The following is a 21,990-nucleotide window of genomic DNA, read 5'->3' on the forward strand; positions in this document are numbered from 1 at the left end:
CGTATCACATACGGTAGCATTTATAGCTATTTTGTTGAGTCGGTTGCCTGTGATAGGACCTAGCTCCTCGGAAACCTCCTTCTCACCAGACTCATCTGCAGGCAATACATAAAGCGCATATTTAAGTCACAACATTTTTTTAAATTTTTTTTTATTTAACCTTTATTTATACAGGTAATCCCGTTGAGACAACGGGGTCTCATTTTCAAGAGAGACCTGTCCTGGAACAAACATAAGCAATACAACACAACACTGAGTTACAGACAGACAGGTTGATCAGTACAAAACACAAAAAAACACGAGATGTATTGCTTCAGTAGTTATCAATTCAAGCAGAGGGAAAAGTACACAAAGATTGACAGAAATTAAATGTACACAAATTTAAAGTACAATGTTCAGATAATATGAATTAATGATTAGTTCATGCTATTTGTGAAGGATCTAGAAAGGCAAATAATAATAACAAATTAGGGAGACTTTAAATAAACAATTTTAAACACTGTGCCTTACTTGTTTGTAGCTGTTGTCACACTATTACTACTACTACTACTACTACTTTCAGCTGCTCCCGTTAGGGGTCGCCACAGCGGATCATCCGTTTCCATTTCTTCCTGTCTTCTGCGTCTTCCTCTGTCACACCAGCCACCTGCATGTCTTCCCTCACCACATCCATAAACCTCCTCTTTGGCCTTCCTCTTCTCCTCTTCCCTGGCAGCTCAATATTCAGCATCCTTCTCCCAATATACTCAGCATCTCTCCTCCACGCATGTCCAAGCCATCTCAATCTTGCCTCTCTTGCTTTGTCTCCAAACCGTCCAACCTGAGCGGTCCCTCTAATATACTCGTTCCTACTCCTGTCCTTCTTCGTTACTCCCAGTGAAAATCTTAGCATCTTCAACTCTGCCACCTCCAACTCCTCCTCCTGTCTTTTCGTCAGTGCCACTGTCTCCAAACCATATAACATAGCTGGTCTCACAACCATCTTGTAAACTTTCCCTTTAACTCTTGCTGATACCCTTCTGTCGCAAATCACTCCTGACACACTTCTCCACCCACTCCAACCTGCCTGCACTCTCTTTTTCACCTCTCTACTGCACTCCCCGTTACTTTGGACAGTTGACCCCAAGTATTTAAACTCAAATGCCTTTGTCACCTCCACTCCTTGCATCCTGACCATTCCACTGTCCTCTCTCTCATTCACGCATTCAGCTGTTGTCAGACTATTGTCTACTGCAAATAAGCTCTCTAAACCAAGTGGTGTTGTATGCGGGACTAGGGTTGGCTAATCACAATCTAACTTGCACACAGACATCAGGATACATAATCTAGTTTTAATATTTTAGAAATACATATTCTGTATCTGTTGGTTAAAACAGGGAATGAAATTAGCACCTGCCAAGGGTAACGCTAAATGTCCGTGGCAAGTAAAAATGTCAGTTCATCGTGGCAGACAGGTTTTTCTTTTTCCAATAATATTTTTAAAAACAATGCTTAAGTTACGAACAGCCAGGGATAGTCAGTCTGAAAACTGAAGAAAAAAACGTGGTGTAAACAAAGCTAGCAAACTAGTCGACAACTTACCTGGTTGCTGTGACATGATGAGTCCTGATGAGTCGGCGTCTCTTCTCCTCAGGTGGCCTCTCGTAACCCAGAACAAGTGCTGGGTGAGGCTTCTTATCCACAAAGTGAAACGAGCAAACATAGAGAGTTTGAGAGGGCTTTTTAAAGTTTAAGTTCTTCAGCCAATTTCTTTTTTTTTTTGCCTCGTCGTCTTGTGGGAGGCGATGGAAAGGGTACCATGGCTGACACGAAGTCTGGTTTAGTTTTAGGCTCATGATCGAAGCACTCCCGGTTGAGCCGCTCATTAAGAGTCGTCTGGTTGTACGTACAGCCACGAACAGCGCATGTTGTCCCCCAGCTCCGTAACGCCATTTTATATATAGGTTAGCAACTTTTATCGTCTTGTTTTAATACACGAACAGCAACCAGCTAACTCAGCCAAATCTGCCGCCGGTCTGCGATACTGCTTCCGCCGAACACCGGAAGTATTACCCCATTTCCCCCAGTGACCCCCCCCAATAAACTCGTGGATAGCGTGATCCTTCCATGCGCTACGTTCACCTGGCGAAACTCCTCACTGTCAGGTGAAAAGAAGCGGCTGGTGACTCCATGTGTATCTGAGGAAGTACGTGGTAGTCTGCAGCCCTCCCCGGATCGGTAGAGGGGGTGGAGCAGCGACCGGGACGGCTCGGTAAATAGGGTAAATGGCCAAGTACAATTGGGGGGAAATTAAAAAACAAAAACCCGATTAACCATCCTCAAAACACTACGCACTGTAGCGCGTTCACAACTCGTATCATGCCGCCTATCGGTTGTTTCAAAGCACAGCTTGAGAAATGTTAACAGGCTCCGGGGTGTAGAAATACATTCTGAGGTTCTTCAACGACAAAAAGTAGTTCTAAGACAACGAGTGATTTGCCAGGATTTGTTTCATTTCCTCCGAGCGTCGAAAATACGCGTAAGATGTGTTGTTTGGGGGACGGTTAAAGTTGTTTTAGGGGGTTTTATGACCGCTTGGAATGTTTTTAGTAGCTCACCCCATGTGCTGCCGTTCATTTCCGTGCCTGCTTGCTGGAACGAACAACCAGGGGTGCGTTCAAATTCGTCAAACTGAGGCGAACGTTACAGGCGAATATGTTTTTTTTAACTTTTGAATTGTAATGTTTTAGTTTGTTCGATTTAAACTGTAAACAAAGAGGGCGATCAATAAGCCGATCGTATTCGCTGCAGCCTCTGTTATTTTCAATCATTTTACAGAGGAAAACACGATGGGTGTAGTCGATCTGGTACAGAGCATACTGACCCGGAACCGGAAGGTGCAAGAATGGAGGGCGACTTAACCGACGTCGTACCGACCTACGACGATTTTTTTAAAATGTAATTTTACTTTTCTTCAACAACATACCAGCTTTGTAATACCTTCAATGTCCATCCATCCATCCATTATCCAAGCCGCTTATCCCAATCGGGGTCGCGGGGATGCTGGAGCCTATCCCAGCAGTCGCTGGGCGGCAGGCGGGCGGAGACACCCTGAACAGGCCGCCAGGCCATCACAGGACCCTAATAATACCAAAATACAAAAGTTTGCATGTCGTCCATTTTATACCCCCTCCCCAAGAAAAACAAAAAGACCAAAAAGAAAAAATAAACAAATTGTATATGTTTGTCACGGTTGTCTATAGCTAATTACATTGTAAATTGACTGAATATGAATCAGCTATGGAAGAGTACACAGTTTTACCGTTTTCATTTCTGTCAGAAACGGTTGCCGTATCTTATACAATGTACCTGTAGAGCCACCCAATGAAAACTTTATTGTCCCCGTGTGTAAAAACCTCATAAGTCCTCCAGCCCACAGGACATGTGTGGGAGAGGCCTCCTGCTTCCACTTCATAAGTCGTCTAGCAATTAAGGAAGAAAAAGCAATTGCGTTTGAGTAATGTCTGGGAAGGAGCGTGTCCTCTGGTACTAGTCTGAAAATTCAGCTCTTAGTCCAGCGTCCATGATTGTTCGCCGAGGACTATATCCTCAGACTGCTTGAAAATGTTTGCGAACGTTTGCCTTTGTTTGCACAGTTGAACGCACCTCTGATCACTGGAGCTGCTGACCGAAGGCCATGTCCATGCATCGATAACCCTAGCAGTGAGTAACTCATCCAAACCATCCCTTTAATGACTGACAGAGAGAACATGATTGATGGACCACGAATACATAAATATGGGAGGTGAACCTCCTCTCCTAAAGTGGAAAAAAAAGAATAAAGTGTACAGTGAAAATTAGTTCAAGGTATGCTCTCACTTTAGGATGGAAAAGCACAGAGCTGGTCCCCCAAGGGGATTCCCAGGGGCATCCGTCAGCAGGTTGCACACCGCCGGATGCTGAGGCGGTACATTAGGTGATGCTAATGGCACTGCCAACGACAAAGACTAATTGCTCCTCTAAACATGGCAGCGAGTGGCAGACAGGTCACCAGACTTCTTCACGACATCCTTCAAATTGCAGACGCATGTAGAAAAATCACTTCCCACAATCGTTACGGCATCATACCGTAAACAGATTTGCGAGCAGAATTAGCATACGGAGCAAACAAAGGCTCAAAAGAGACAGTGTCAGCTTGTGAGAGAGCGACTGCGAAGCAGTAGAAAGAGTCTCCTCTCTATCTAGAACACGAGCAGATGAAGACACTGTTGTTTTGCCCTGACGTGTAAGAGCGATTAATTATCTCTCAAATCAAAAAAGCTGGGACAGTATCTCAGCCCGGTCCCTACTGTAAATTGCAGGTAAATTGCCTCCCGCTTCCTTTATATTGATCAGTGCGTATTGTGTGGCCTCTCCTTCTCTATCCACCGCTCTCTTGCCACCTCTGCCTTTTGTTCTGGTGGTCTTCAGAGGATTGGAGCCCGGCGTGTCCGTGACTTCCCGGGTCTGATTAAGACAAAGTGTTTCCTGCACTAGTTCATTTAACTGCTATCACAACAGACCCCGCAGGATCTGGGGTCAGCAGCTCAACACATGGCAGACGGCAGATTGGTTCATAAATTCCAGCGAGATGAAATGGCAGTGTAATTCTACTGTTATTACACAACTGTGTTTTGGAGGGAACAACTTTACGACCGGAGATGAAATGTGGAATTTAGCGTGGGAAAGGTCATCTCCTGAGTTTGAACTAGTCGATTTCACCAACTCGTCCTACCCTGCCTGTTCGAAGGTGTGTTAATTTGTGAAATTAGCTGGTGTGGCGTTGTGCTGGAAAGAAGGCCTGTATACACATGGCCCTCCATAGCACACAGTTGAGGACCACCGGTTTGATATTCAGATGACATGGTGGTGATGATAGTCTTTAAGAAGAAGAAAGCCACTTTATTTTTTCATCGTACAGTTGTTCAGTTACAATGAATTTGTTCTCCAGAGTTAAACCATGCTATTGTATAGGAGCAGTGGGCATCTGCAGTGCCTGGGGACCAACTCCAGTTCTTCTTTCCATTGCCATGCTCAGGGGCACAGGCAGGAGTATTAACCCCAACATGCATGTCTTTGTGGCACAGTGCTTAGCGCGGTCGCCTCACAGCAAGAAGGTCCTGGGTTCGAGCCCTGGGATTGTCCAACCTTGGTGGGTCGTCCCGGGTTGTCCTCTGTGTGGAGTTTGCATGTTCTCCCCGTGTCTGTGTGGGTTTCCTCTGGGTGCTCCGGTTTCCTCCCACAGTCCAAAGGCATGTAGGTCGGGTGAATTGGCCGTACTAAAATGTCCCGAGGTGTGAATGTGTGTGTCAGCCCTGCGATGGCCTTGGCAGCCTGTCCAGGGTGTCTTCCCACCTGCCGCCCAATGACTGTTGGGATAGGCTCCAGCATCCCCGCGACCTTGAGAGCAGGATAGGCGGTTTGGATAATGGATGGATGCATGTCTTTTTGATGGTGGGAGGAAACCGAAGCACCCGGAGGAAACCCATGCAGACATGGGGAGAACATGCAAACTCCACTCAGAAAGGATCTGTGACGGCTTGGGGTTCAAACCGAGGACCTTCTTGCTGTGAGGCAACAGTGCTAACCACTGGGCCACCGTGCCGCCTATATTCTGCCTATATTCAAATATTCTCTTCTCTATTTCTTCTACCGTGTTGTATTTTAATGGGCACTGTATGGAGCGTTGGATTAATTTCTGAGCAGTCAGATAATAAAGTGCTATCTTATCCTACACTATCCTGTTACACAGGGAATTCATCTCATCCAATGCCTACGGTGAAGGAGCAGAAGAATCCAGGGTGAGCTGCAGTACCGTAGGATTTCCAAGACTTTCTCAGAGACATTTCGGAGATGCCAGCACCAGCCACTGACTGACATTCATCACGTACGCCCCCGGCAGTCGGGCTGCGACCTTACGGCCATCCCAAGATCAGGCAAAAAGCCAAAGGTAGGGTGGGTTCATGCTGAACAGGCTCGTAGGCTTCGGAGAGCTCTTTCCCGCTTGCCTGAGTTGAAAAGTCAGACAATCTGAAAGCACATGTTCACAGACAGGGTTAGCTTTCCCCCCATTCATCTGTCTTTTCTTAAGTGTTATTATTTGCTCTAATTTTACACATTTCTTATTTTTACTTCTCGTCCTTATCCTCCATGCACTGTTACTCAATACCAAACTCATTTATTGGTCTAAAATATATTCTGAGGCAGCAGAAACCAGCAGTATTGACTGGCCCTTAACGCATACGAACACAATGTAAACCTACACTCACATGAGAGAACTATCTGCAGGTGAAACATTCAGTACAGACCTCTCTCACCATAAAAATGGGATGCCTTTGCCAAGTATCACCTTAACTCTCCCGAGGGCTATTCGTGTTGATTGATAGCCTCGTGATCAATGAAGAAGAAGAGGAGAAGAGTCTTTATTCGTCATACAGCTGTACACCGAACACACACACACACACATGCATTGCAAGGAGTGGTGGCGGAAAAAAAATCTCCCTTTTGCATTTTCCCTCCCTGCTGTCCTTCCTCCTGGGGCAGCCCTTTCCTTCAGCGCCCAGGGACCAGTTCCAGGTGGACATCCATGTCGTGGTCAGGGCCAGGACAGGACAGGAGAGCGTTCACTATGTTTTATTGGGGTTCTTTTTGATGTTTGAGGAAACCCATGTGAGCACGGGGAGGAGATGCAAAATCCACACACCTAGTAAGGAGATAGCCCACCTGAGCATGGGGAGAACATGCAGAGTACACTCACCTGAGCATGGGGAGAACATGCAGAGTACACTCACCTGAGCATGGGGAGAACATGCAGAGTACACTCACCTGAGCATGGGGAGAACATGCAGAGTACACTCACCTGCGCATGGGGAGAACATGTAGAGAACACACACCTGAGCATGGGGAGAACATGCAGAGTACACACACCTGAGCATGGGGAGAACATGTAGAGTACACACAGTCAGCTACTGCACAATGACAGGCCTGGGGCCTCATGGATCAATCGTTACTATGGGCAAATTTGTTCTTACACACTCATGAAATTTTTTAGCCCTTAAGATCGTCTGACAGTCAGTAGCAAAGCATGATGGATATTTGTAATTCCTTCCTCCTAACATCCATTGTCTACCTCTTGCAACGAGCAATCACCCAGGCCTGCAAAGACATCAGTGTTATCCAATTGGTGTCTAAATTCAGGGGTTACCCAGGTTCTACACTGGTCTCTGAGACAAACTTCAGGGCTGAAAAATCCCATGGGTGTGTAAGAACAAATTTGCGCATAGCAACGACTGATACATGAGGCCACTCGGGAGAACATGCTACCTCCCCCAGTGCCAACCCCATCCCAGGTGGGACTCAAACCCAGGACCTTCTTGCTGTGAGGCAGCAGTGCAAGCACTAAGCCACCATGTTCAGGAATCTGCAACACATCTTACTGACTACGAGTGCCATTTGAGGTGTTAGGAGGGTTTTGAAGGCAAGCAGTGGTGATGAATTGAGGTTAATGTGGCTGATTCTACAATCTTGAAGACTTGTAAAGACACCGCCTCAGGCACTGCACAAAATCAGGGAATAAAGTTTAGAGGGAGGAATACCACTAGGTCACTGCTTAAAATGGGATCAATGTAAGACCATTAAACCTAGAAGCTCTGTGCGACAACATGGTACAGATGAAGTGACGCTCCATGTTGCATACATAGTGTGTTTGTCAGGTTTTTGATGTACTGGTCAGTGCTTTGCTTGACGTGACTCTTTGACGTGTGCTTACTCGGCAATCGATTTTAAGGGGACGCGTCAAAAGCTTGGGTTTTGGGTCCCCTGCTAGTTGCATACAATCCAACCTTCAACCGTCAATCCAACCTTTTCCCCCCTTTTCTCCCCAGTTGTATGTGGCCAATTACCCCACTCTTCCGAGCCGTCCCGGTCGCTGCTCCACCCCCTCTGCCGATCCGGGGAGGGCTGCAGACTACCACATGCCTCCTCCCATACATGTGGAGTCGCCAGCCGCTTCTTTTCACCTGACAGTGAGGAGTTTCACCGGGGAGGGGGGCGTAGCACGTGGGAGGATCACGATATTCTCCCTCACCCCCCGAACAGGCGCCCCGACTGACCAGAGGAGGCGCTAATGCAGCGACCAGGACACACCCACATCTGGCTTCCCAACCGCAGACACGGCCAATGGTGTCTGTAGGGACGCCGGACCAAGCCGGAGGCAACGCGGGGATTCGAACATGGATCTCCCGTGTTGGTAGGCAACGGAATAGACCGCCATGCCACCTGGACGCCCCCTTCAATCCAAACTTTTAGTTTCTCTTGTTCACTGGCCCACCACGTATGCAAGACACGAGCTGCTCATGGCTATTTAAGCCCACCTGTTCACACCGATGGGCTGGACACACACCCTAATCTCTATGTCACGGGCCTGTATGACTAATGAGCGACGTGTGTGCGTATGTGTGCATGTGCATGTGTGTGTGTGTGTGTGTGTGTGTGTGTGGCATGAGTCATGTGCCAGAAATGTGATGTGCCTATGAATAACTGTGGCATACGGTGGGTGTTTACAGTCATGAAACTTGTTCCACGGCTCTGGTCATGGAGAGGGACATAATTATAGGACAAGACATCAATTATGGCTACTAATAAACACGCATCAGCCGGGGTGCCTGCACCAGCACTTCGTTTGTTTAACTAAGCCCGAGTGTGCAGGGAATGCACTCAGTGAAAGATAAATCGCCAGTTTGAAGTGCATATGATGTCTGTCAATTTATTGAGGACAGCCTGTTTTATGCATCTTATCCTGCTTATCTTGGCCACCCTTTGCAGACCCTTCCCGTTTTGCATGCAGCCTGTCCGCATTCCAGGACGTCAATTTATACCACTAAATTATGCCATACACTCGTTTTGCAAGCCCGAAGCCCCGCGAGCTGATGTCTCTTAATTGACAGCTCAGGTTGGGGGATGGCACCGTTCAAACTCCTTCTAATGGCCTCTTTCAAAACCCGAAGCATGCCCGAAAGCCCGAACGTAACGGCATGAAATCTGAAAGGTCTTTTCTTGAAGTGATAACTTTGTCAAGGCGAGGCGGGAGGAGAGGCCAAGGTGGGAAATGCACATCGCTACGGGTGCAGCGGGAGCACATTCATTAAAATAAACATGGTTTTAGAATTACCTGTCCATCAACATCTTAACTGGACCCCGCAGAAAGAGAAGAGATGATTTTTATTTTTTTTAGGGTGCATGAAGCTGACTGTAGCGCTTCTATCTGTTGGCAGACGCACGCACGCATGCATGCACACGTGCACACACACACGCACGCACGCACACACACACACACACACACACACACACACACACACACACACACACAGACTCCCCCAGTAGGTGTCAGCAGAACGTCCTCGTCTGCAGTTTTTGCACAGTATTAACCGCTGTATCAAGCGAACACAGCTGCAGTTATTTCCCACAAAATGCTCCACTCAGTATTTGGCTTTGGTGATGCACGAGCTCTCCTTTTTGAAATTGCATTGATGCAAACGCCAATTAACGTAGGCTGCACACACACACACACACACACACACACACACACACACACACACACACACACACACACACACACACACACACACACACACATATATTATATATATTGGAAATATTTTCTCGTTCAATAACACCGGACACTTGGGACCCATCACCCTCTTGACCCGTCAGGGACAACGCACCGGGGATTAGTTAGTCCGGGTTTTAGCTGTCGCCGGTGAGAGACGACCGGGTTTAGCGACACCATCCCTCTGCCGCGGCTCGGTCAGAAGTTTAACCGACGGCGCGCAAACGTCCTATCAGCGCACGCCTCGCAGCGCGGCTGCGGCGGCGTGTGGCCTGGCGACATGCCGCCACGGTCTGTCGTCCTGGCTGGTGAGGGTTTCGGTGAACCGGGTCTAACAACAGGCTGCTCCCTTTTCCCGCTAAAACCTCCCTCCAAACTGCCGCTCTCCGATGTGCTGAAACGATAACGCGCAAACCGCTGCGGACGCTTCGCGCAAACTTGGATTTTTTTTGTTTTTTTTTGGAGACGGAAACGCATTTAGTGATTTCTGTGTTGTGACGTTTAATTTGAAAAATCCCCCCCCAAAAAAACGCCATTTTATGGCTTGACGCTATTTCTACAATGAAATGACGAGCCATGTTAAACGATGTGTAGGTGGGCTAAGGTGGCGCGCGGTATTTGGACGCATCGGCTCTCCACGGAAGTTAATGGGGGGGGGGGGACTGGCGTCTCATCTGCACGTAAAAAATTGTAATTTTGGCGTATGCAGCGCGCGCCGTGTGACAGGGTAATATCGGGTTATTTGTGCGCAGCTTCGTGAGAGCGGGTTGGCTAAAAGTCTAGCCCTTCGTGTATCTCCTCTTCTTTCCTTTTGGCTGCTATTGTTCCCGTCTTCAGTCTGACTCTCTCTGTCTCTCTGTCTCTCTCTCTCGCCCTCTCGCTCTCTCTCTCCACACACATGCGCGCGCGCGCGCACACACACACACACACCTTCCTCCTCCCTCCCCTCGTCCTCCGGCTGAAGAGCTCTGTCGTCTCCAAAGCCTGACTCTATAAGCATGTCCTCGGACGTGCAGCCGGGTGATGAAGCGGACCAGCTAACGTCCAGAGACCCGCTGGAGCGACAGACGCCGCCAGGACACGGCATGACCGCCTGAACGCAGGTAGGCGATTTCATTCACATCTGTTGAGAGAAGAAGAAGAAGAAAAGCAAAGCCCCCCCCCCAGAAAAAAGAAAAGTGCATGACCTTCTGTTCGCTTCTTTTGGACAATGCAACAAAAAAAAACCCAAACATTTGCTCAAGTATATTTCAGTTAAGCCTCCAGATGTTTCCGAAACAGCCTTCCCTTTGCAGGTCAACAGGTGAACAAACGTGACCTACATGCGTAAAAACCGTCTCTATAAAGCGCGTGTTCCCTGAGCATTACCGCAGCCTTCTGAGTGTAGTGCGGACGGGGTTGGAGGCTGCGCCGGGGACGCTGGAAGGAAGTGCTGGACGGGTTTTACGCGCGGCTGACGAGGAGACGCGCTTCACGCTCCGGTCACCGCTGTCCGTGCCACGCGGCGCAGGGCAACACATCTGCCCTCCACGAGCCGCGGCCGCTCACGCTTGTTAGTGCGGCCCCCTCCCCCCCAAATTCCTGGGCAAGTAAAACTAAAACAAGGCGATCTGCAAAGTCAGTGACTGAGTCTTAACACCGCGCGTACGTCGGTGGCTCATCTCCTCTTTAAGATGTCCGTTGTTTTTCTACGCGCGCGCACACACACACACACACACACACACACACACACACACACACACACACACACACATACAGCCGCGCGTCTCTCCGGGTTTAACAGCCGGCAGCGTTCGGTCCTCAGAAACGCCAGCAAATGGGTTTAAACGGGTCGTCGTCCGTCGCCCCGAATGGCGCGTCAGTATCAAGTCCACCCAGCAGGTGTTAACGTGGCACAGGGCGCAGGGCTGTAGCCTGCAGGAGTCTCTTACGTACTGTTTGTTTGTTTGTTTCCCCTGATTCGCTACAATCTCCTCTCGGTGGTCGTCGGAAAATAATGACGAATGTGATTCCATCTGTCGTGTAGGTCCTGTGGTTGTTGAGGGAAATATTCGTTATTTTTTTGTTTTTTTTTTGGACCTACCGGTGCACTACAATGTTGTGTCAAGCCCCCCCCTCCTTTAAATAAATAAATAAGGAATGAATGAGTGAGTGAAAACGGGGGGTATCTGGGCTGCGGTGGCTTCCGTGCGGCGCGCTGCGCTTCATGTTATACGTGCGTAAAAACGCGCGGATGAACCAGCACAGGTAGAGGGGCTCGGACCCACGGTTTGAGCGCGTACGTCACCGAATAACATCTGGTCACATCGCATGGGAGAATTTACACGTCAATTAACGTTTCTGTGACATTTTCAATATATACATCTATAAATAAGGGCAGCAACTGGTTTAATAGGCTACAGTCCAGGGTGTGAGGTCTCAACTTCTACCTTTACACTGACACACGTGTGGCGCCTAATCGATCAGAGACCATCTGGGAGCGGATCATGTGTTTTCCTGCCCCGTGTGAGACCCCCGTCTGGCTCCTCTATCGGGTCTTGTGGGCCGGATGCTGGGCGGTTACGAGGCATTCCAGATGGATATCGAGGGCACGTCACCTTTGTGCCGGGACGTGTCGTGTGTGTGTGTGTGTGTGTGTGTGTGTGTGTGTGTGTGTGTGTGTGTGTGTGTGTGTGTGTGTGTGTGTGTGTGTGTGTGTGTGTGTGTGGATGTGTGTGTTGAGTGGTTGTGTGTGTACCGGTGCTGCTGCTGCTACCACCCTTGTTTACTCGCTGGCAGTTGATTGGTTCTGTGTGCTGGGATGGCAGGTGAATAAAGACCAACGTTTGAATCCTTTTTTTGTTGTTGTGCTGATCCCTGGGTCCTGATGTTGGTGCCATTTTGTCTGTCTTGGATTTATCTTCACGCAGAAATGTTCTGAGGGGAACTGGGCAGCAGCCAAAAGAGACCAGGCTTCGCCTCCCTCGCTGGCCCGGTTTAGGTATCTCGGGTATTTTACGCAGGGTCTAACATAATTCAGTCCGGCTAAACAGTCGTGTTTTGGACCGAGACCCTCTGGGCAGCTCTTGCTTCTTTGAAGAGCAGAGAAACTTATTCCAGCTCCCAACTTCTCCATTTAGACTATGAAGAGGCCTGAGGGGTCAGCCCTTAATCTGCAACCTGTAATTTCAGATTGGCTTCGGCCTGACTCAATGTAGCCTACTTTTGTACTACACAGCATGGTAACGTATGGGTCACTCCTTGACCCAGACGTTCTGTCAATAACGGAGGCCCTCTCTGGGTGTTTGGATGTGTGGAGGCGCCTCCTTGACCCGTTGCAGAATGGCACAGTGTCAAACGGCCTTTACTGGCTTTTAACGCCATGAAAGACATGAAGGCCCGCAACGCTTAAAGCACAATGTCAACCCCTTCTGGGTCACTGTGTCACTGTCAGCTTGTTAATTCCAGTAATTTTATGGCCCAGAGCCATCTGAATGGACTACTAGTGGACCCTGTCCTGCCCCCCCCCCCCAGGTCTTTACGCGTGACATATCAAGAGCAGATTTATAGACGTTTGTTGCCGTCCGCTTACTGGGTTTCCTCCATGTGTCATCCGGCCGTGACACAGCTTTGACTTGGAGGATGCGGGGTTGTGATGTATGGTGATGGAACGGCCGTTTGATAGGTTTCCCATTTCCTGCTGTGCCGCCGCCGAGATTTACGCAAGTCAGATTTGCAGGGGCCATTATCGTCAGCGCCCCTCCCCGGCTCTATTGATATTACATTAGAGATGCAGATATTATGGGGTGTGCGTGGTTTTTACCAGAGGTGTTGATGGGCTTGACCGTGAATCCAGGCGGCGTGCATTGATTGGAATAATATTCTGCTTGGCCAGCTAGTACGTGTAAATATTGGCTATTGGCATCCAGGTTAATGCAGACGGGAGTAAAGCAAACCTCCCTCTCTCTCTCTCTCTCTCTCTCTCTCTCTCTCTCTCTCTCTCTCTCTCTCTCTCTCTCTCTCTCTCTCCATCCCTGTGTGTGTGTGTGTGTGTGTGTGTGCTTCCATGCATGTGTGTGTGTGTGTGTGCTGGGGGGAGTTAACTATTGCACAATATGGACAGAGCACACGGTCACCACAAGTCTGAAGATGGGTTCGCTGTAGTTGATGAGTTTGAATTTTCAAAAACTGAATTGAGGCCTGACCCACATTGGGGAAATTCGCTCCAGTCTTCAGCGCCGGCTGAGGTAACCCATAGCAATGGTGGCTGTTAGCAGGCAGGATGTTAGGGTGTTTAAAGTTGGCCAAAAATCATTGTGCTCAAGAACACACTCACATCCTTTCTCCAGATGTGCGCGTGCACACTCACATGCACACACACATGCACACACACGCACAGAAGAGGTGACAGTGGGGGGGGGGGGCAAGAGAGAGAGAGATGCTTGTGTCAACGTTAAAGGGACAGTTCACCCCAAAATTACAAACACACGTTTTTCCTCTTACCTGTAGTGCAGTTTAGGAACTGTATTTTCTTAGACCGGACTACACCCACACGAGACTGCTCACAATGAGGTCTGTGGATCATCTTGAGTGTCCCGGTCATGATTCCTGGGAAGAGATATTGCTGTTGAGTTTTTCAAATGTATTTCTATTTGGCACTTTGAGCCACACAAGCCGAGTGCCGTCCAGATCCATTGTACTGGAGAGACGGCAGACACCTCTAAGGCCGATACCTCCAAAACTCGGCAACTCACACCAAAACCATCTAGACGGATAAAAAAGCACTGCAGGTAAGAGGGGGGGGGGGGACAATGTATTTCTGATTTTGGGGTGAACTGTCCCTTTAAAAGCCACCGTGCACATGGAGTTCACATCAATTCTTGTTTATGGTAGTGGCGGCAGCAGCGTGAGGGGTAAAGGTGCTGCTTTGCAGAATAAGGTTAAATTTAGCAGGTAGGGCGCCTGCCTCCGAGGACGTAAGCGTCCCCATTGTGGAGTGGCTGCACGGTGCACATTAGTGGAGCCGAGGAGCTGGCACACACAGAAAGGAATGTCTAATTATCATGCTTTCAGCCACAGCGGGCTCCTCCATTTGCACCGAGTTGCTGCTCTAATTGCTTTCTTTTTCTGTCGTTACGCACTTATTTATTTTATTCTTACACAGTTAAAATGTCATTTCTTTTGCCTTTCGTGCAGGATAAGCTGAGACGTCCATGCAGGGATGGCTGGCTCGTGTAGGAAAGGCGATCAATCACACTGAGCTGAACTGGAAGCGTGCCAATCGTGTGTTGATATGGTGTGGATCGATAACTCACATTTAGGACGGCTTTAGAACATTCATGTGACAGTTTGGTTCACATGTCGGACGTGTGCGTGTCTTGTGTTTGTGTTGATGAGTCACTATGTCTCTGTGTTGATCCATGAACTTGAAAGCGATGGCAGTTGCACCGAATCACAGGACGAGTGTGCGTTTGATATCCTGCAGGGGATTTTTCAGACGCAACATGGCCCCATCATACAGCACTAACCGTGTGTAGTAAAACCAAGCCGAGGCGTTTGTGGTTTTGCCATCATCAGCACGCAGATCTCCAACTGCTGACACGCAGCTGGCCCATCAGGCGGATCAGGCTGTGGGACATGCCAAAGGAGGCATGTCATGTCAGCAGGACACGCACCTACTGTAGCCTGTTAGCTGGGCCGCTTATCAGATGCCGAGCCAGGCTTTGGAGGAGTCGCGATATGAAGTGCCACTAAACCACCACACGGAGTGGCATTGATTAGAAGGGGCGCTCGGGGAGGGAGTTCCCTTCTTTAGATCATTATCTAGCAGAGAGAGAGAGAGAGAGAGAGAGAGAGCGAGAGAGAGAGTTAGATGAAAGAAACCAGTGTAATTGCATTTGTAACAAAGGCTCTGAATCAATGGACTAAGCAGTACTTACAGCGTTCCTTCCTCACATTGTGTCAGCATGTTTCATCAGCATACAAATGGATGCAGCGACCCCTTAATTGGCTATAAAAATCTGTTGCTATAAAAATCAGCCCTGCCATCCGAGTAGCTGCCGGAAAGACTACAGAATAAACCTGGGTTAAAAGAAAGACTGCGTCCCTTCGGATACAGTCCGGCTTACGTCTGTCCAGCCTGCTTATCGGGTATATATATCGACGCGTGTGACGCGCTACCTCCAGATGGAGAATACGCGTCCGTTTGGAACTTATATAACTCCTCCTGCCCCAAAGACGAGGTCTTCTTTACTCCTGTGTGTGTGAATATCACCGATGTATTGTCAAGCGTGATACATTTACGGCACATTTTATAGGGAGAAGAGAGCCCCTATAAAAAAGGGCAGTAATGGTGGGCAGTATTTCAGCAGGATGTCCCGCTCTGCGGCTATAGGCGGGTCTCCTCTAACGGTGTGACACCGATAATGGCATTTGATATTTTGGCAAGGACGTGGCCTGATCCCCTTGACTATTTGGAGGGGAGAGAAGATAGGCAGTAGCATCAACCCTGACCCAAAGCTAGCCTGTAGCATCCCTACAGGCTACCATATGCAGTGTATTAATTGGGTATTTATCTTGACAGAGTATAGAGTTTAAAAACCGTCGGCGGTCATTTTGACTGCCGACGGTCGTTCTAGTAGTTTTTAAAGTTCTGGTCGTTGTTTGGGACTGTTTCAATAGTTATTTTCAGTTCATTTTTTTACATTTCACGTTTAATAGGCCTTGTTACACTTGTTAGATTGGCAGTATGTGTTTTCCGTTTTGTTTTTCAGGTAATATTTTCCCTTTTTCAATTTTGCTATTCAAGTTTGACCATGGCTCTCAGAAGTTTAAATGGTTGAAAAATAGTATTATAGTTGTTAAAAATGTTAATTTTGGTGTCAGTCGTTTCCTAACAGACATGCTAACATATGCAGTGCATTAATATCTCAACTGGGTATCTACCTTGACAGAATATGGAGTTTAAAAACCACAGGAGGTCATTTTGACCAGCCATGGTCGTTTTAGGTAGATCTTATCATAACTGTTTTGTTTCTGTGCAATTGATCTAAAACTCATTTCACTGCCAATTTTAGGAGCATTCAGGATGCAGCAGGCCTGTATCTTTTTTTTTCCACAAAGTCATTAAACTTTGGAAACCCAAAACGGTCAAAATGACCGCCCTTGGTCATTTAAACACACCGTGCTAGCATACCCAAACAGACCTACGTCATACACGAGCCTACCGGAAGAGTGAAACACGGTTATCTCCTCCACCCACAACCCTCGACGGACGTGGAACCACAGCGGTTTGTTTGCCGGAAAGCCAGCACGCTCCATCAACCTTGTCACGTACCGGCAACTTTGCCTTTTTAACGGCTCTTTCCTGTACTAGAACATTCCTCACCTGCGTCTCATTTCCTCACTTTGACGTGTGATGGCCGTCATAACAAAACACAACCGCCGGACCGTGCAAAAGCTCCCATTTGGGGAAAAACATCTTGGAAGTGGGCTCGCCGACCTGCACCATGCCCCTACGGTTACCATGGCGACGCTGGGCCACAGCTGCCGAAAATTTCAGAGATGTTGATAACACTGTCAAGACACTGAACACTGTAGCACACCTCTACTTGACACTTTAAAGTGTCAGTATACTCTCTCTCCCTCTCTCTCCTTCCTCTTCTGTCTCCACCGCTGAGAGAAAACAACATTTTTTCTTTTAGTCATCTTTGTGTTACAGAGCAACTCTCCTTCGTGTTAATAAAGCTGGCTCCGACTGGAAATCGTCCTTGGGCTATCAACTGTCATTGGCAAGATAACTCCAACACGCGGTGGTGACTGCGCCCCACCAGCACAGCCCAACCCGCTTGTATTCTTTGTGAAATCTCTCCTTTCATACCGGGGAGGGAGCAGAGGAGAACAATACATTTCAGTCATGTTGAAAATACCAACAGAGCTTCAGCTGGAGCTGCACCAACGGCAGCTGCTGTGGCAGTTGTGGCGCTATCTCAGGAGATTCCCGCCATTGTTCCGCGCTTCAAGACACGGGCCTCAGGTGTTCCCAACTCCTGCCGCTGATCCAGCAGTAATGTCGGCCGCCATTCCCCAGCTTAATTGTGCTAAAGCCTCAACACTAAAATAAATCCAGCCCGCCACTTCAAGCTCTGGCTCCTTCATTATCATTGGGTCCATAAAACATTTATTGTGGCTGGCTGCTCCTGTTGGAAGGCCTGCAAGGGAAGGGGGCAGTGTAACCGCCAGCAGGCCTAATTTCTCTGTGATGGGTGTTTGCCGGACACAGGACACAAGGACCCGGCCGCGCTTCCCCCCCCCGACTCCAAGCGTATTTATGTGTCAGCACACACACATGCACAGAACGGCTGGCTATCCGGTGTGGGCAAAAAGAAGGGGATGTATTTATGGGGTGATTATTTCTCTCCCTCGCTGTCATGCTGTAAACTCAGCAGCGGGGCAATGAAGCAGGCCGGTTCCTGTAAACAACGGCACCGGGTCAGGATGCCTCTCCGTCTCACCATGGGGCTTGCACACGCCGCTTGCGTGGGAGTTCAGGAGGTGGTCCCGTGTCACTTCATCTCCGTTTTGGCCACGAGCGCTAACAAGCAATTAGCCAACAGGAAGAGGGCCCGCTATTTCAGAGGCAGAAATCCAAGTTTAAAAAAAGTCTAGAGCCCAACTGTCTCGGTGGCTCTCGCCCTCCTCCAGTCTCCTGGCACAAATACGCCTTAAATCATTCAGAGGCCATAACAGGACATGGGGGAATGTCTGAATAAATTTAAAGGGAGCAAAAAAGGTCAAAATTCTGCTGCATGGATGCACATGCGAGTCCTTACATATTCCATTAAGGTTTTTAAACAAATCATCATTATTACTGAATGTGAGAGTTAAGTACTTGCGGTGCATCTGGGTGTAGTCTGTAAATCTGCTACCCATCCTGTTCTTATCCACCCACACGCCTGCAAGCACACCGCTTTTGCTCAAGGGCAAAAAGGTCTACTCGATAGAGGACCCGGACCTGATCGGCTTATTCCATCCTAAAACGATAAACAGGAAATGGAGGCATGGCGCCGGCTGGTGTCAATAATGACCCGGTGCGCCCCCATCTCACAGAACCCCTCTCCTCTCCGCTGTTCAAGTGGAGACCTGCAATGATGAAACTAATTTGCCCACTCGAGGCACGTTCAAGAAATATTACATAACAATGTTTTAACAAGTTTTTACAAAACTAGGGCAAATTTTAGTAAGATCTATGACGTTGTTCAACACAAACTCATACCTCCCCCATAACTGATGTCAGCAGATGTTTCTTCTTCTTCTTCCTCCACATTCTTCTTCCACATTGTTCTTCTTCTACATCCTTCTTCATTATTTTCATCTTCTTCTGTTACCACAATGTAAATGTCTCTTATACTATCTTAAGTCCAACATTTGGTCCACGGGCTTTTTTTTCCTTCTTTTTTTTTAATCACCAGCCCCATACAATACCACAAATGTATTAAAAACCAAGACTACTTAGACCCCGCTCACCCATCAGGCTAGCTGATGCTCAAGTTCCGCCGGGTTAAATTTCCACCTGTGAATCATTACTTAACCAGCTCCTATATTTTTAGTCTTACTAATTGTTTTCCGTTGTAGAAATGTGCCCCTGGCCTTTCCACACAATTTGAGAAGGAGCCTCCCTTGTGACCAACACGGCTGCCAGTCCAACCGTTTATCTGTAACGTGAACTCAGCCAGTGAACACGCAGCGCCAAATCCCAGCGCCGGGTCATGTCAGATCTCTCCGTGCATGGATGGAGGTGTGGGTGGTGGTAGGGGAGGGGGGGGGAATTGTGCCACTTCAACAAAAAGTAGACTATTTTAACCCGCAAGAATCTAATGAACCTTCACATTTTCCCCTTTCGGTGTTTTGGAGGCATCTCTCTAAGGAGGGATTTAGGGAAACATCTAAGGGAACCGGTAGTAAAAAAGACCCCCCCCCACGGTTAAACCAAACACCCTTTTCCATTTACGCATGAGTGCGATGGCCAGTGGAAACCACATAAAACCAAATTAAGGCAACGCAAATGCAAATGCATAAACATATTAACAAAGGAAAAATACAAATATGACCTCGCAGCAGCAACGAAGACAGACAATAACGGAAGGGCAAAGCACCGCAAGGCAACAAAAAGCAACGGCCGATCACGCAACACAACAACTTCAACAACACACAGCCAGACAAAGCACGACGCAAATGTCTCTGGGAGCCTGAATAGCAGAAACACCGTTCGCTCTTGCAACACGTCTCTCTCGTTTAACTGCAGTATGACAGTACGGCTGTAGGGGAGTCTTTATTGTTCATATTTGCATTTGGCAAATAAAGAAGTAAGTTATTCTAAAACTCATTTACAGCGGCCAGCAATGTGCCCCATTTAGTCTACCATTTTAGAGTGTCTGAAAGCTACTGGTCTACAACAGTATTGTAAACTACAAGAGACTCACTGGCCGGTCGACTGGGAGGGGAGGGGTCGGCCCCTTTAGCCGAGCGGTCAGCGATGTCGCCTTGTGATGCACTGCACCTCGGATCGAATCCCGCAGCGGGCATTGATTGAGCTACGTTACAGTATGACCAAATTAAAAATCTGAAACTAAAAAACCATTAAGAGGGGCCTCTGGGTGGCGTGGCAGTCTATTCCGTTGCCTACCAACACAGGGGTCGCTGGTTTGAATCCCCGTGTTACCTCCACCTTGGTCGGGTGTCCCTACAGACACAATTGGCCGTCTCTGCGGGTGGGAAGCCGGATGTGAGTATTTGTCCTGGTCGCTGCACTAGCGCCTCCTCTGGTCGTCAGGGCGCCTGTTTGGGGAGGGGGATAGTGTGATCCTCCCACGCGCTACATCAGGTGAAAACAAGCGGCTGGTGACTCCTCATGTATCAGAGGAGGCATGTGGTAGTCTGCAGCCCTCCCCGGATCGGCAGAGGAGGTGGAGCAGCGACCGGAATGGTTCGGAAGAGCGGGGTAATTGGCCGGATACAACTGGAGAGAAAAAATCCACAAAAAAAAGTCATGAAGAAACTTATTGTTATAGAATGAGAAAGACACTCGCGAGCAATAGCAACTCCACCCGTCCCCTTCCGGGCCGTACAGAAACATTTCTATTCAGTTTGTTTTGTTGACGCTGTATCGAGTGTGTTCTGCAGCCCTTCTGCCTTTTCCCCATTCTTTTTTGACATTGTGTTTTATTGATTTGTTTTCATTCTCTACCTTTTTGGTACTTTGTGTTTCTTTTTCTTTGTTGCTGTTGTGATTTCACATTTGCATTAGTATTTCATGATTTGCAGCACGTTTCCCACTTTCAATTTGCACTGCGTTAATTTTGGCGCTCGATTGCCTGCACCGTCCGGCGCCCGTACATAAATAGCCACTGCAGGAAGGAATATGTCAAATAGTCCAAACGGTTATAAAGCAGTTGCCCTCTTCAGATTCCAGCAGTCGGCGTGCAAAAGGCCATCTGTGAAATATGCTGAATGCTGCGTCAGAGCAGCCGCCGGGAGAGACCGCTTGAAACCGGGCTCAATACTGTGTACACCATCAACAGATAAACACGGCTCCTACACCCTAAATACCGGCTCGCACCAAATCTTACCAAATCTTGGCTTCTGCACGCCGGGAGAGAGAGATACTTCCCGCCTTACTGAGGACGGCAGCGTGCTGAGTAATGGCTGTGTCGCATCCCATGCTGGGTCGGTAGCAAGTCCTGCGACAATAATTGTCTGTTATTGTTATTGGATTCTGTGTCAGCTCCTGGTGTACCCAGTTAATCATGCCTTCTGCAAGCGAAGACCCCCGTTTACTGGCTCGGGTTTGACTCGGTTCACTCTGTGTTGCTCCGTACGTGCTGCAGCACCGTAAACTGCAGGTTTCTTTTATGCGGTCAGTGAGCTGAATTTATTGCAGCTGTCTACGCTGTCCGACTAAAAGTAAACGTGAGACAAAGTCCAGATAATAGTAGTAAATACAGCTCTCTTGTTAGATGACGTTTGGTAGAGGTCTTTTTTTGTGCTTCCCAGAAAGAAAAAGGGGCCCTGTGTGGTTTTTTTTCTTTTTCTTTTTCGGGTCCTTGGGGACAACAGGAAAAAGCAGTGTCATGAGCAGGACGTGCTAGCCCTCGGAGCACAGGGACTTGGACAGGAAACAAGGTCATGATACACTTCCACAAGGTAAACATGACCGGGTTATTGTAGAAACAAAACATTGCCTGAGATGACATGCACACTTGATAAGTACAGTGTGACTGGGTCATCTGAGCCCCGCATGTCTCGTCCCCTCCCCTCGGGTCCTACTATGAAAAAGCCAGCGGACATTGTACTTTTAGAGTTGCTTTGTGAAGATTCATGGTTCGGTC

The 21,990-nt window shown here is 48.2% G+C and overlaps 1 protein-coding gene across 2 annotated transcripts in view; it reads left to right on the top strand.

Annotated features, from left to right (window-relative positions):
* Positions 1–10,624: 10,624 nt before the first annotated feature.
* Positions 10,625–21,990, top strand: part of chrm2a (cholinergic receptor, muscarinic 2a) — a 94,278-nt gene continuing 82,912 nt past the window's right edge. For both annotated transcript variants that reach the window (XM_056277574.1, XM_056277575.1), the window contains exon 1: positions 10,625–10,728. The gene's annotated coding sequence lies outside the window, so the exon portion shown is untranslated. The remainder of the gene's footprint in view (positions 10,729–21,990) is intronic.

This window comes from Lampris incognitus, chromosome 3 (assembly GCF_029633865.1).
Source record: "Lampris incognitus isolate fLamInc1 chromosome 3, fLamInc1.hap2, whole genome shotgun sequence".
NCBI classification, from domain to species: Eukaryota; Metazoa; Chordata; class Actinopteri; order Lampriformes; family Lampridae; genus Lampris; species Lampris incognitus.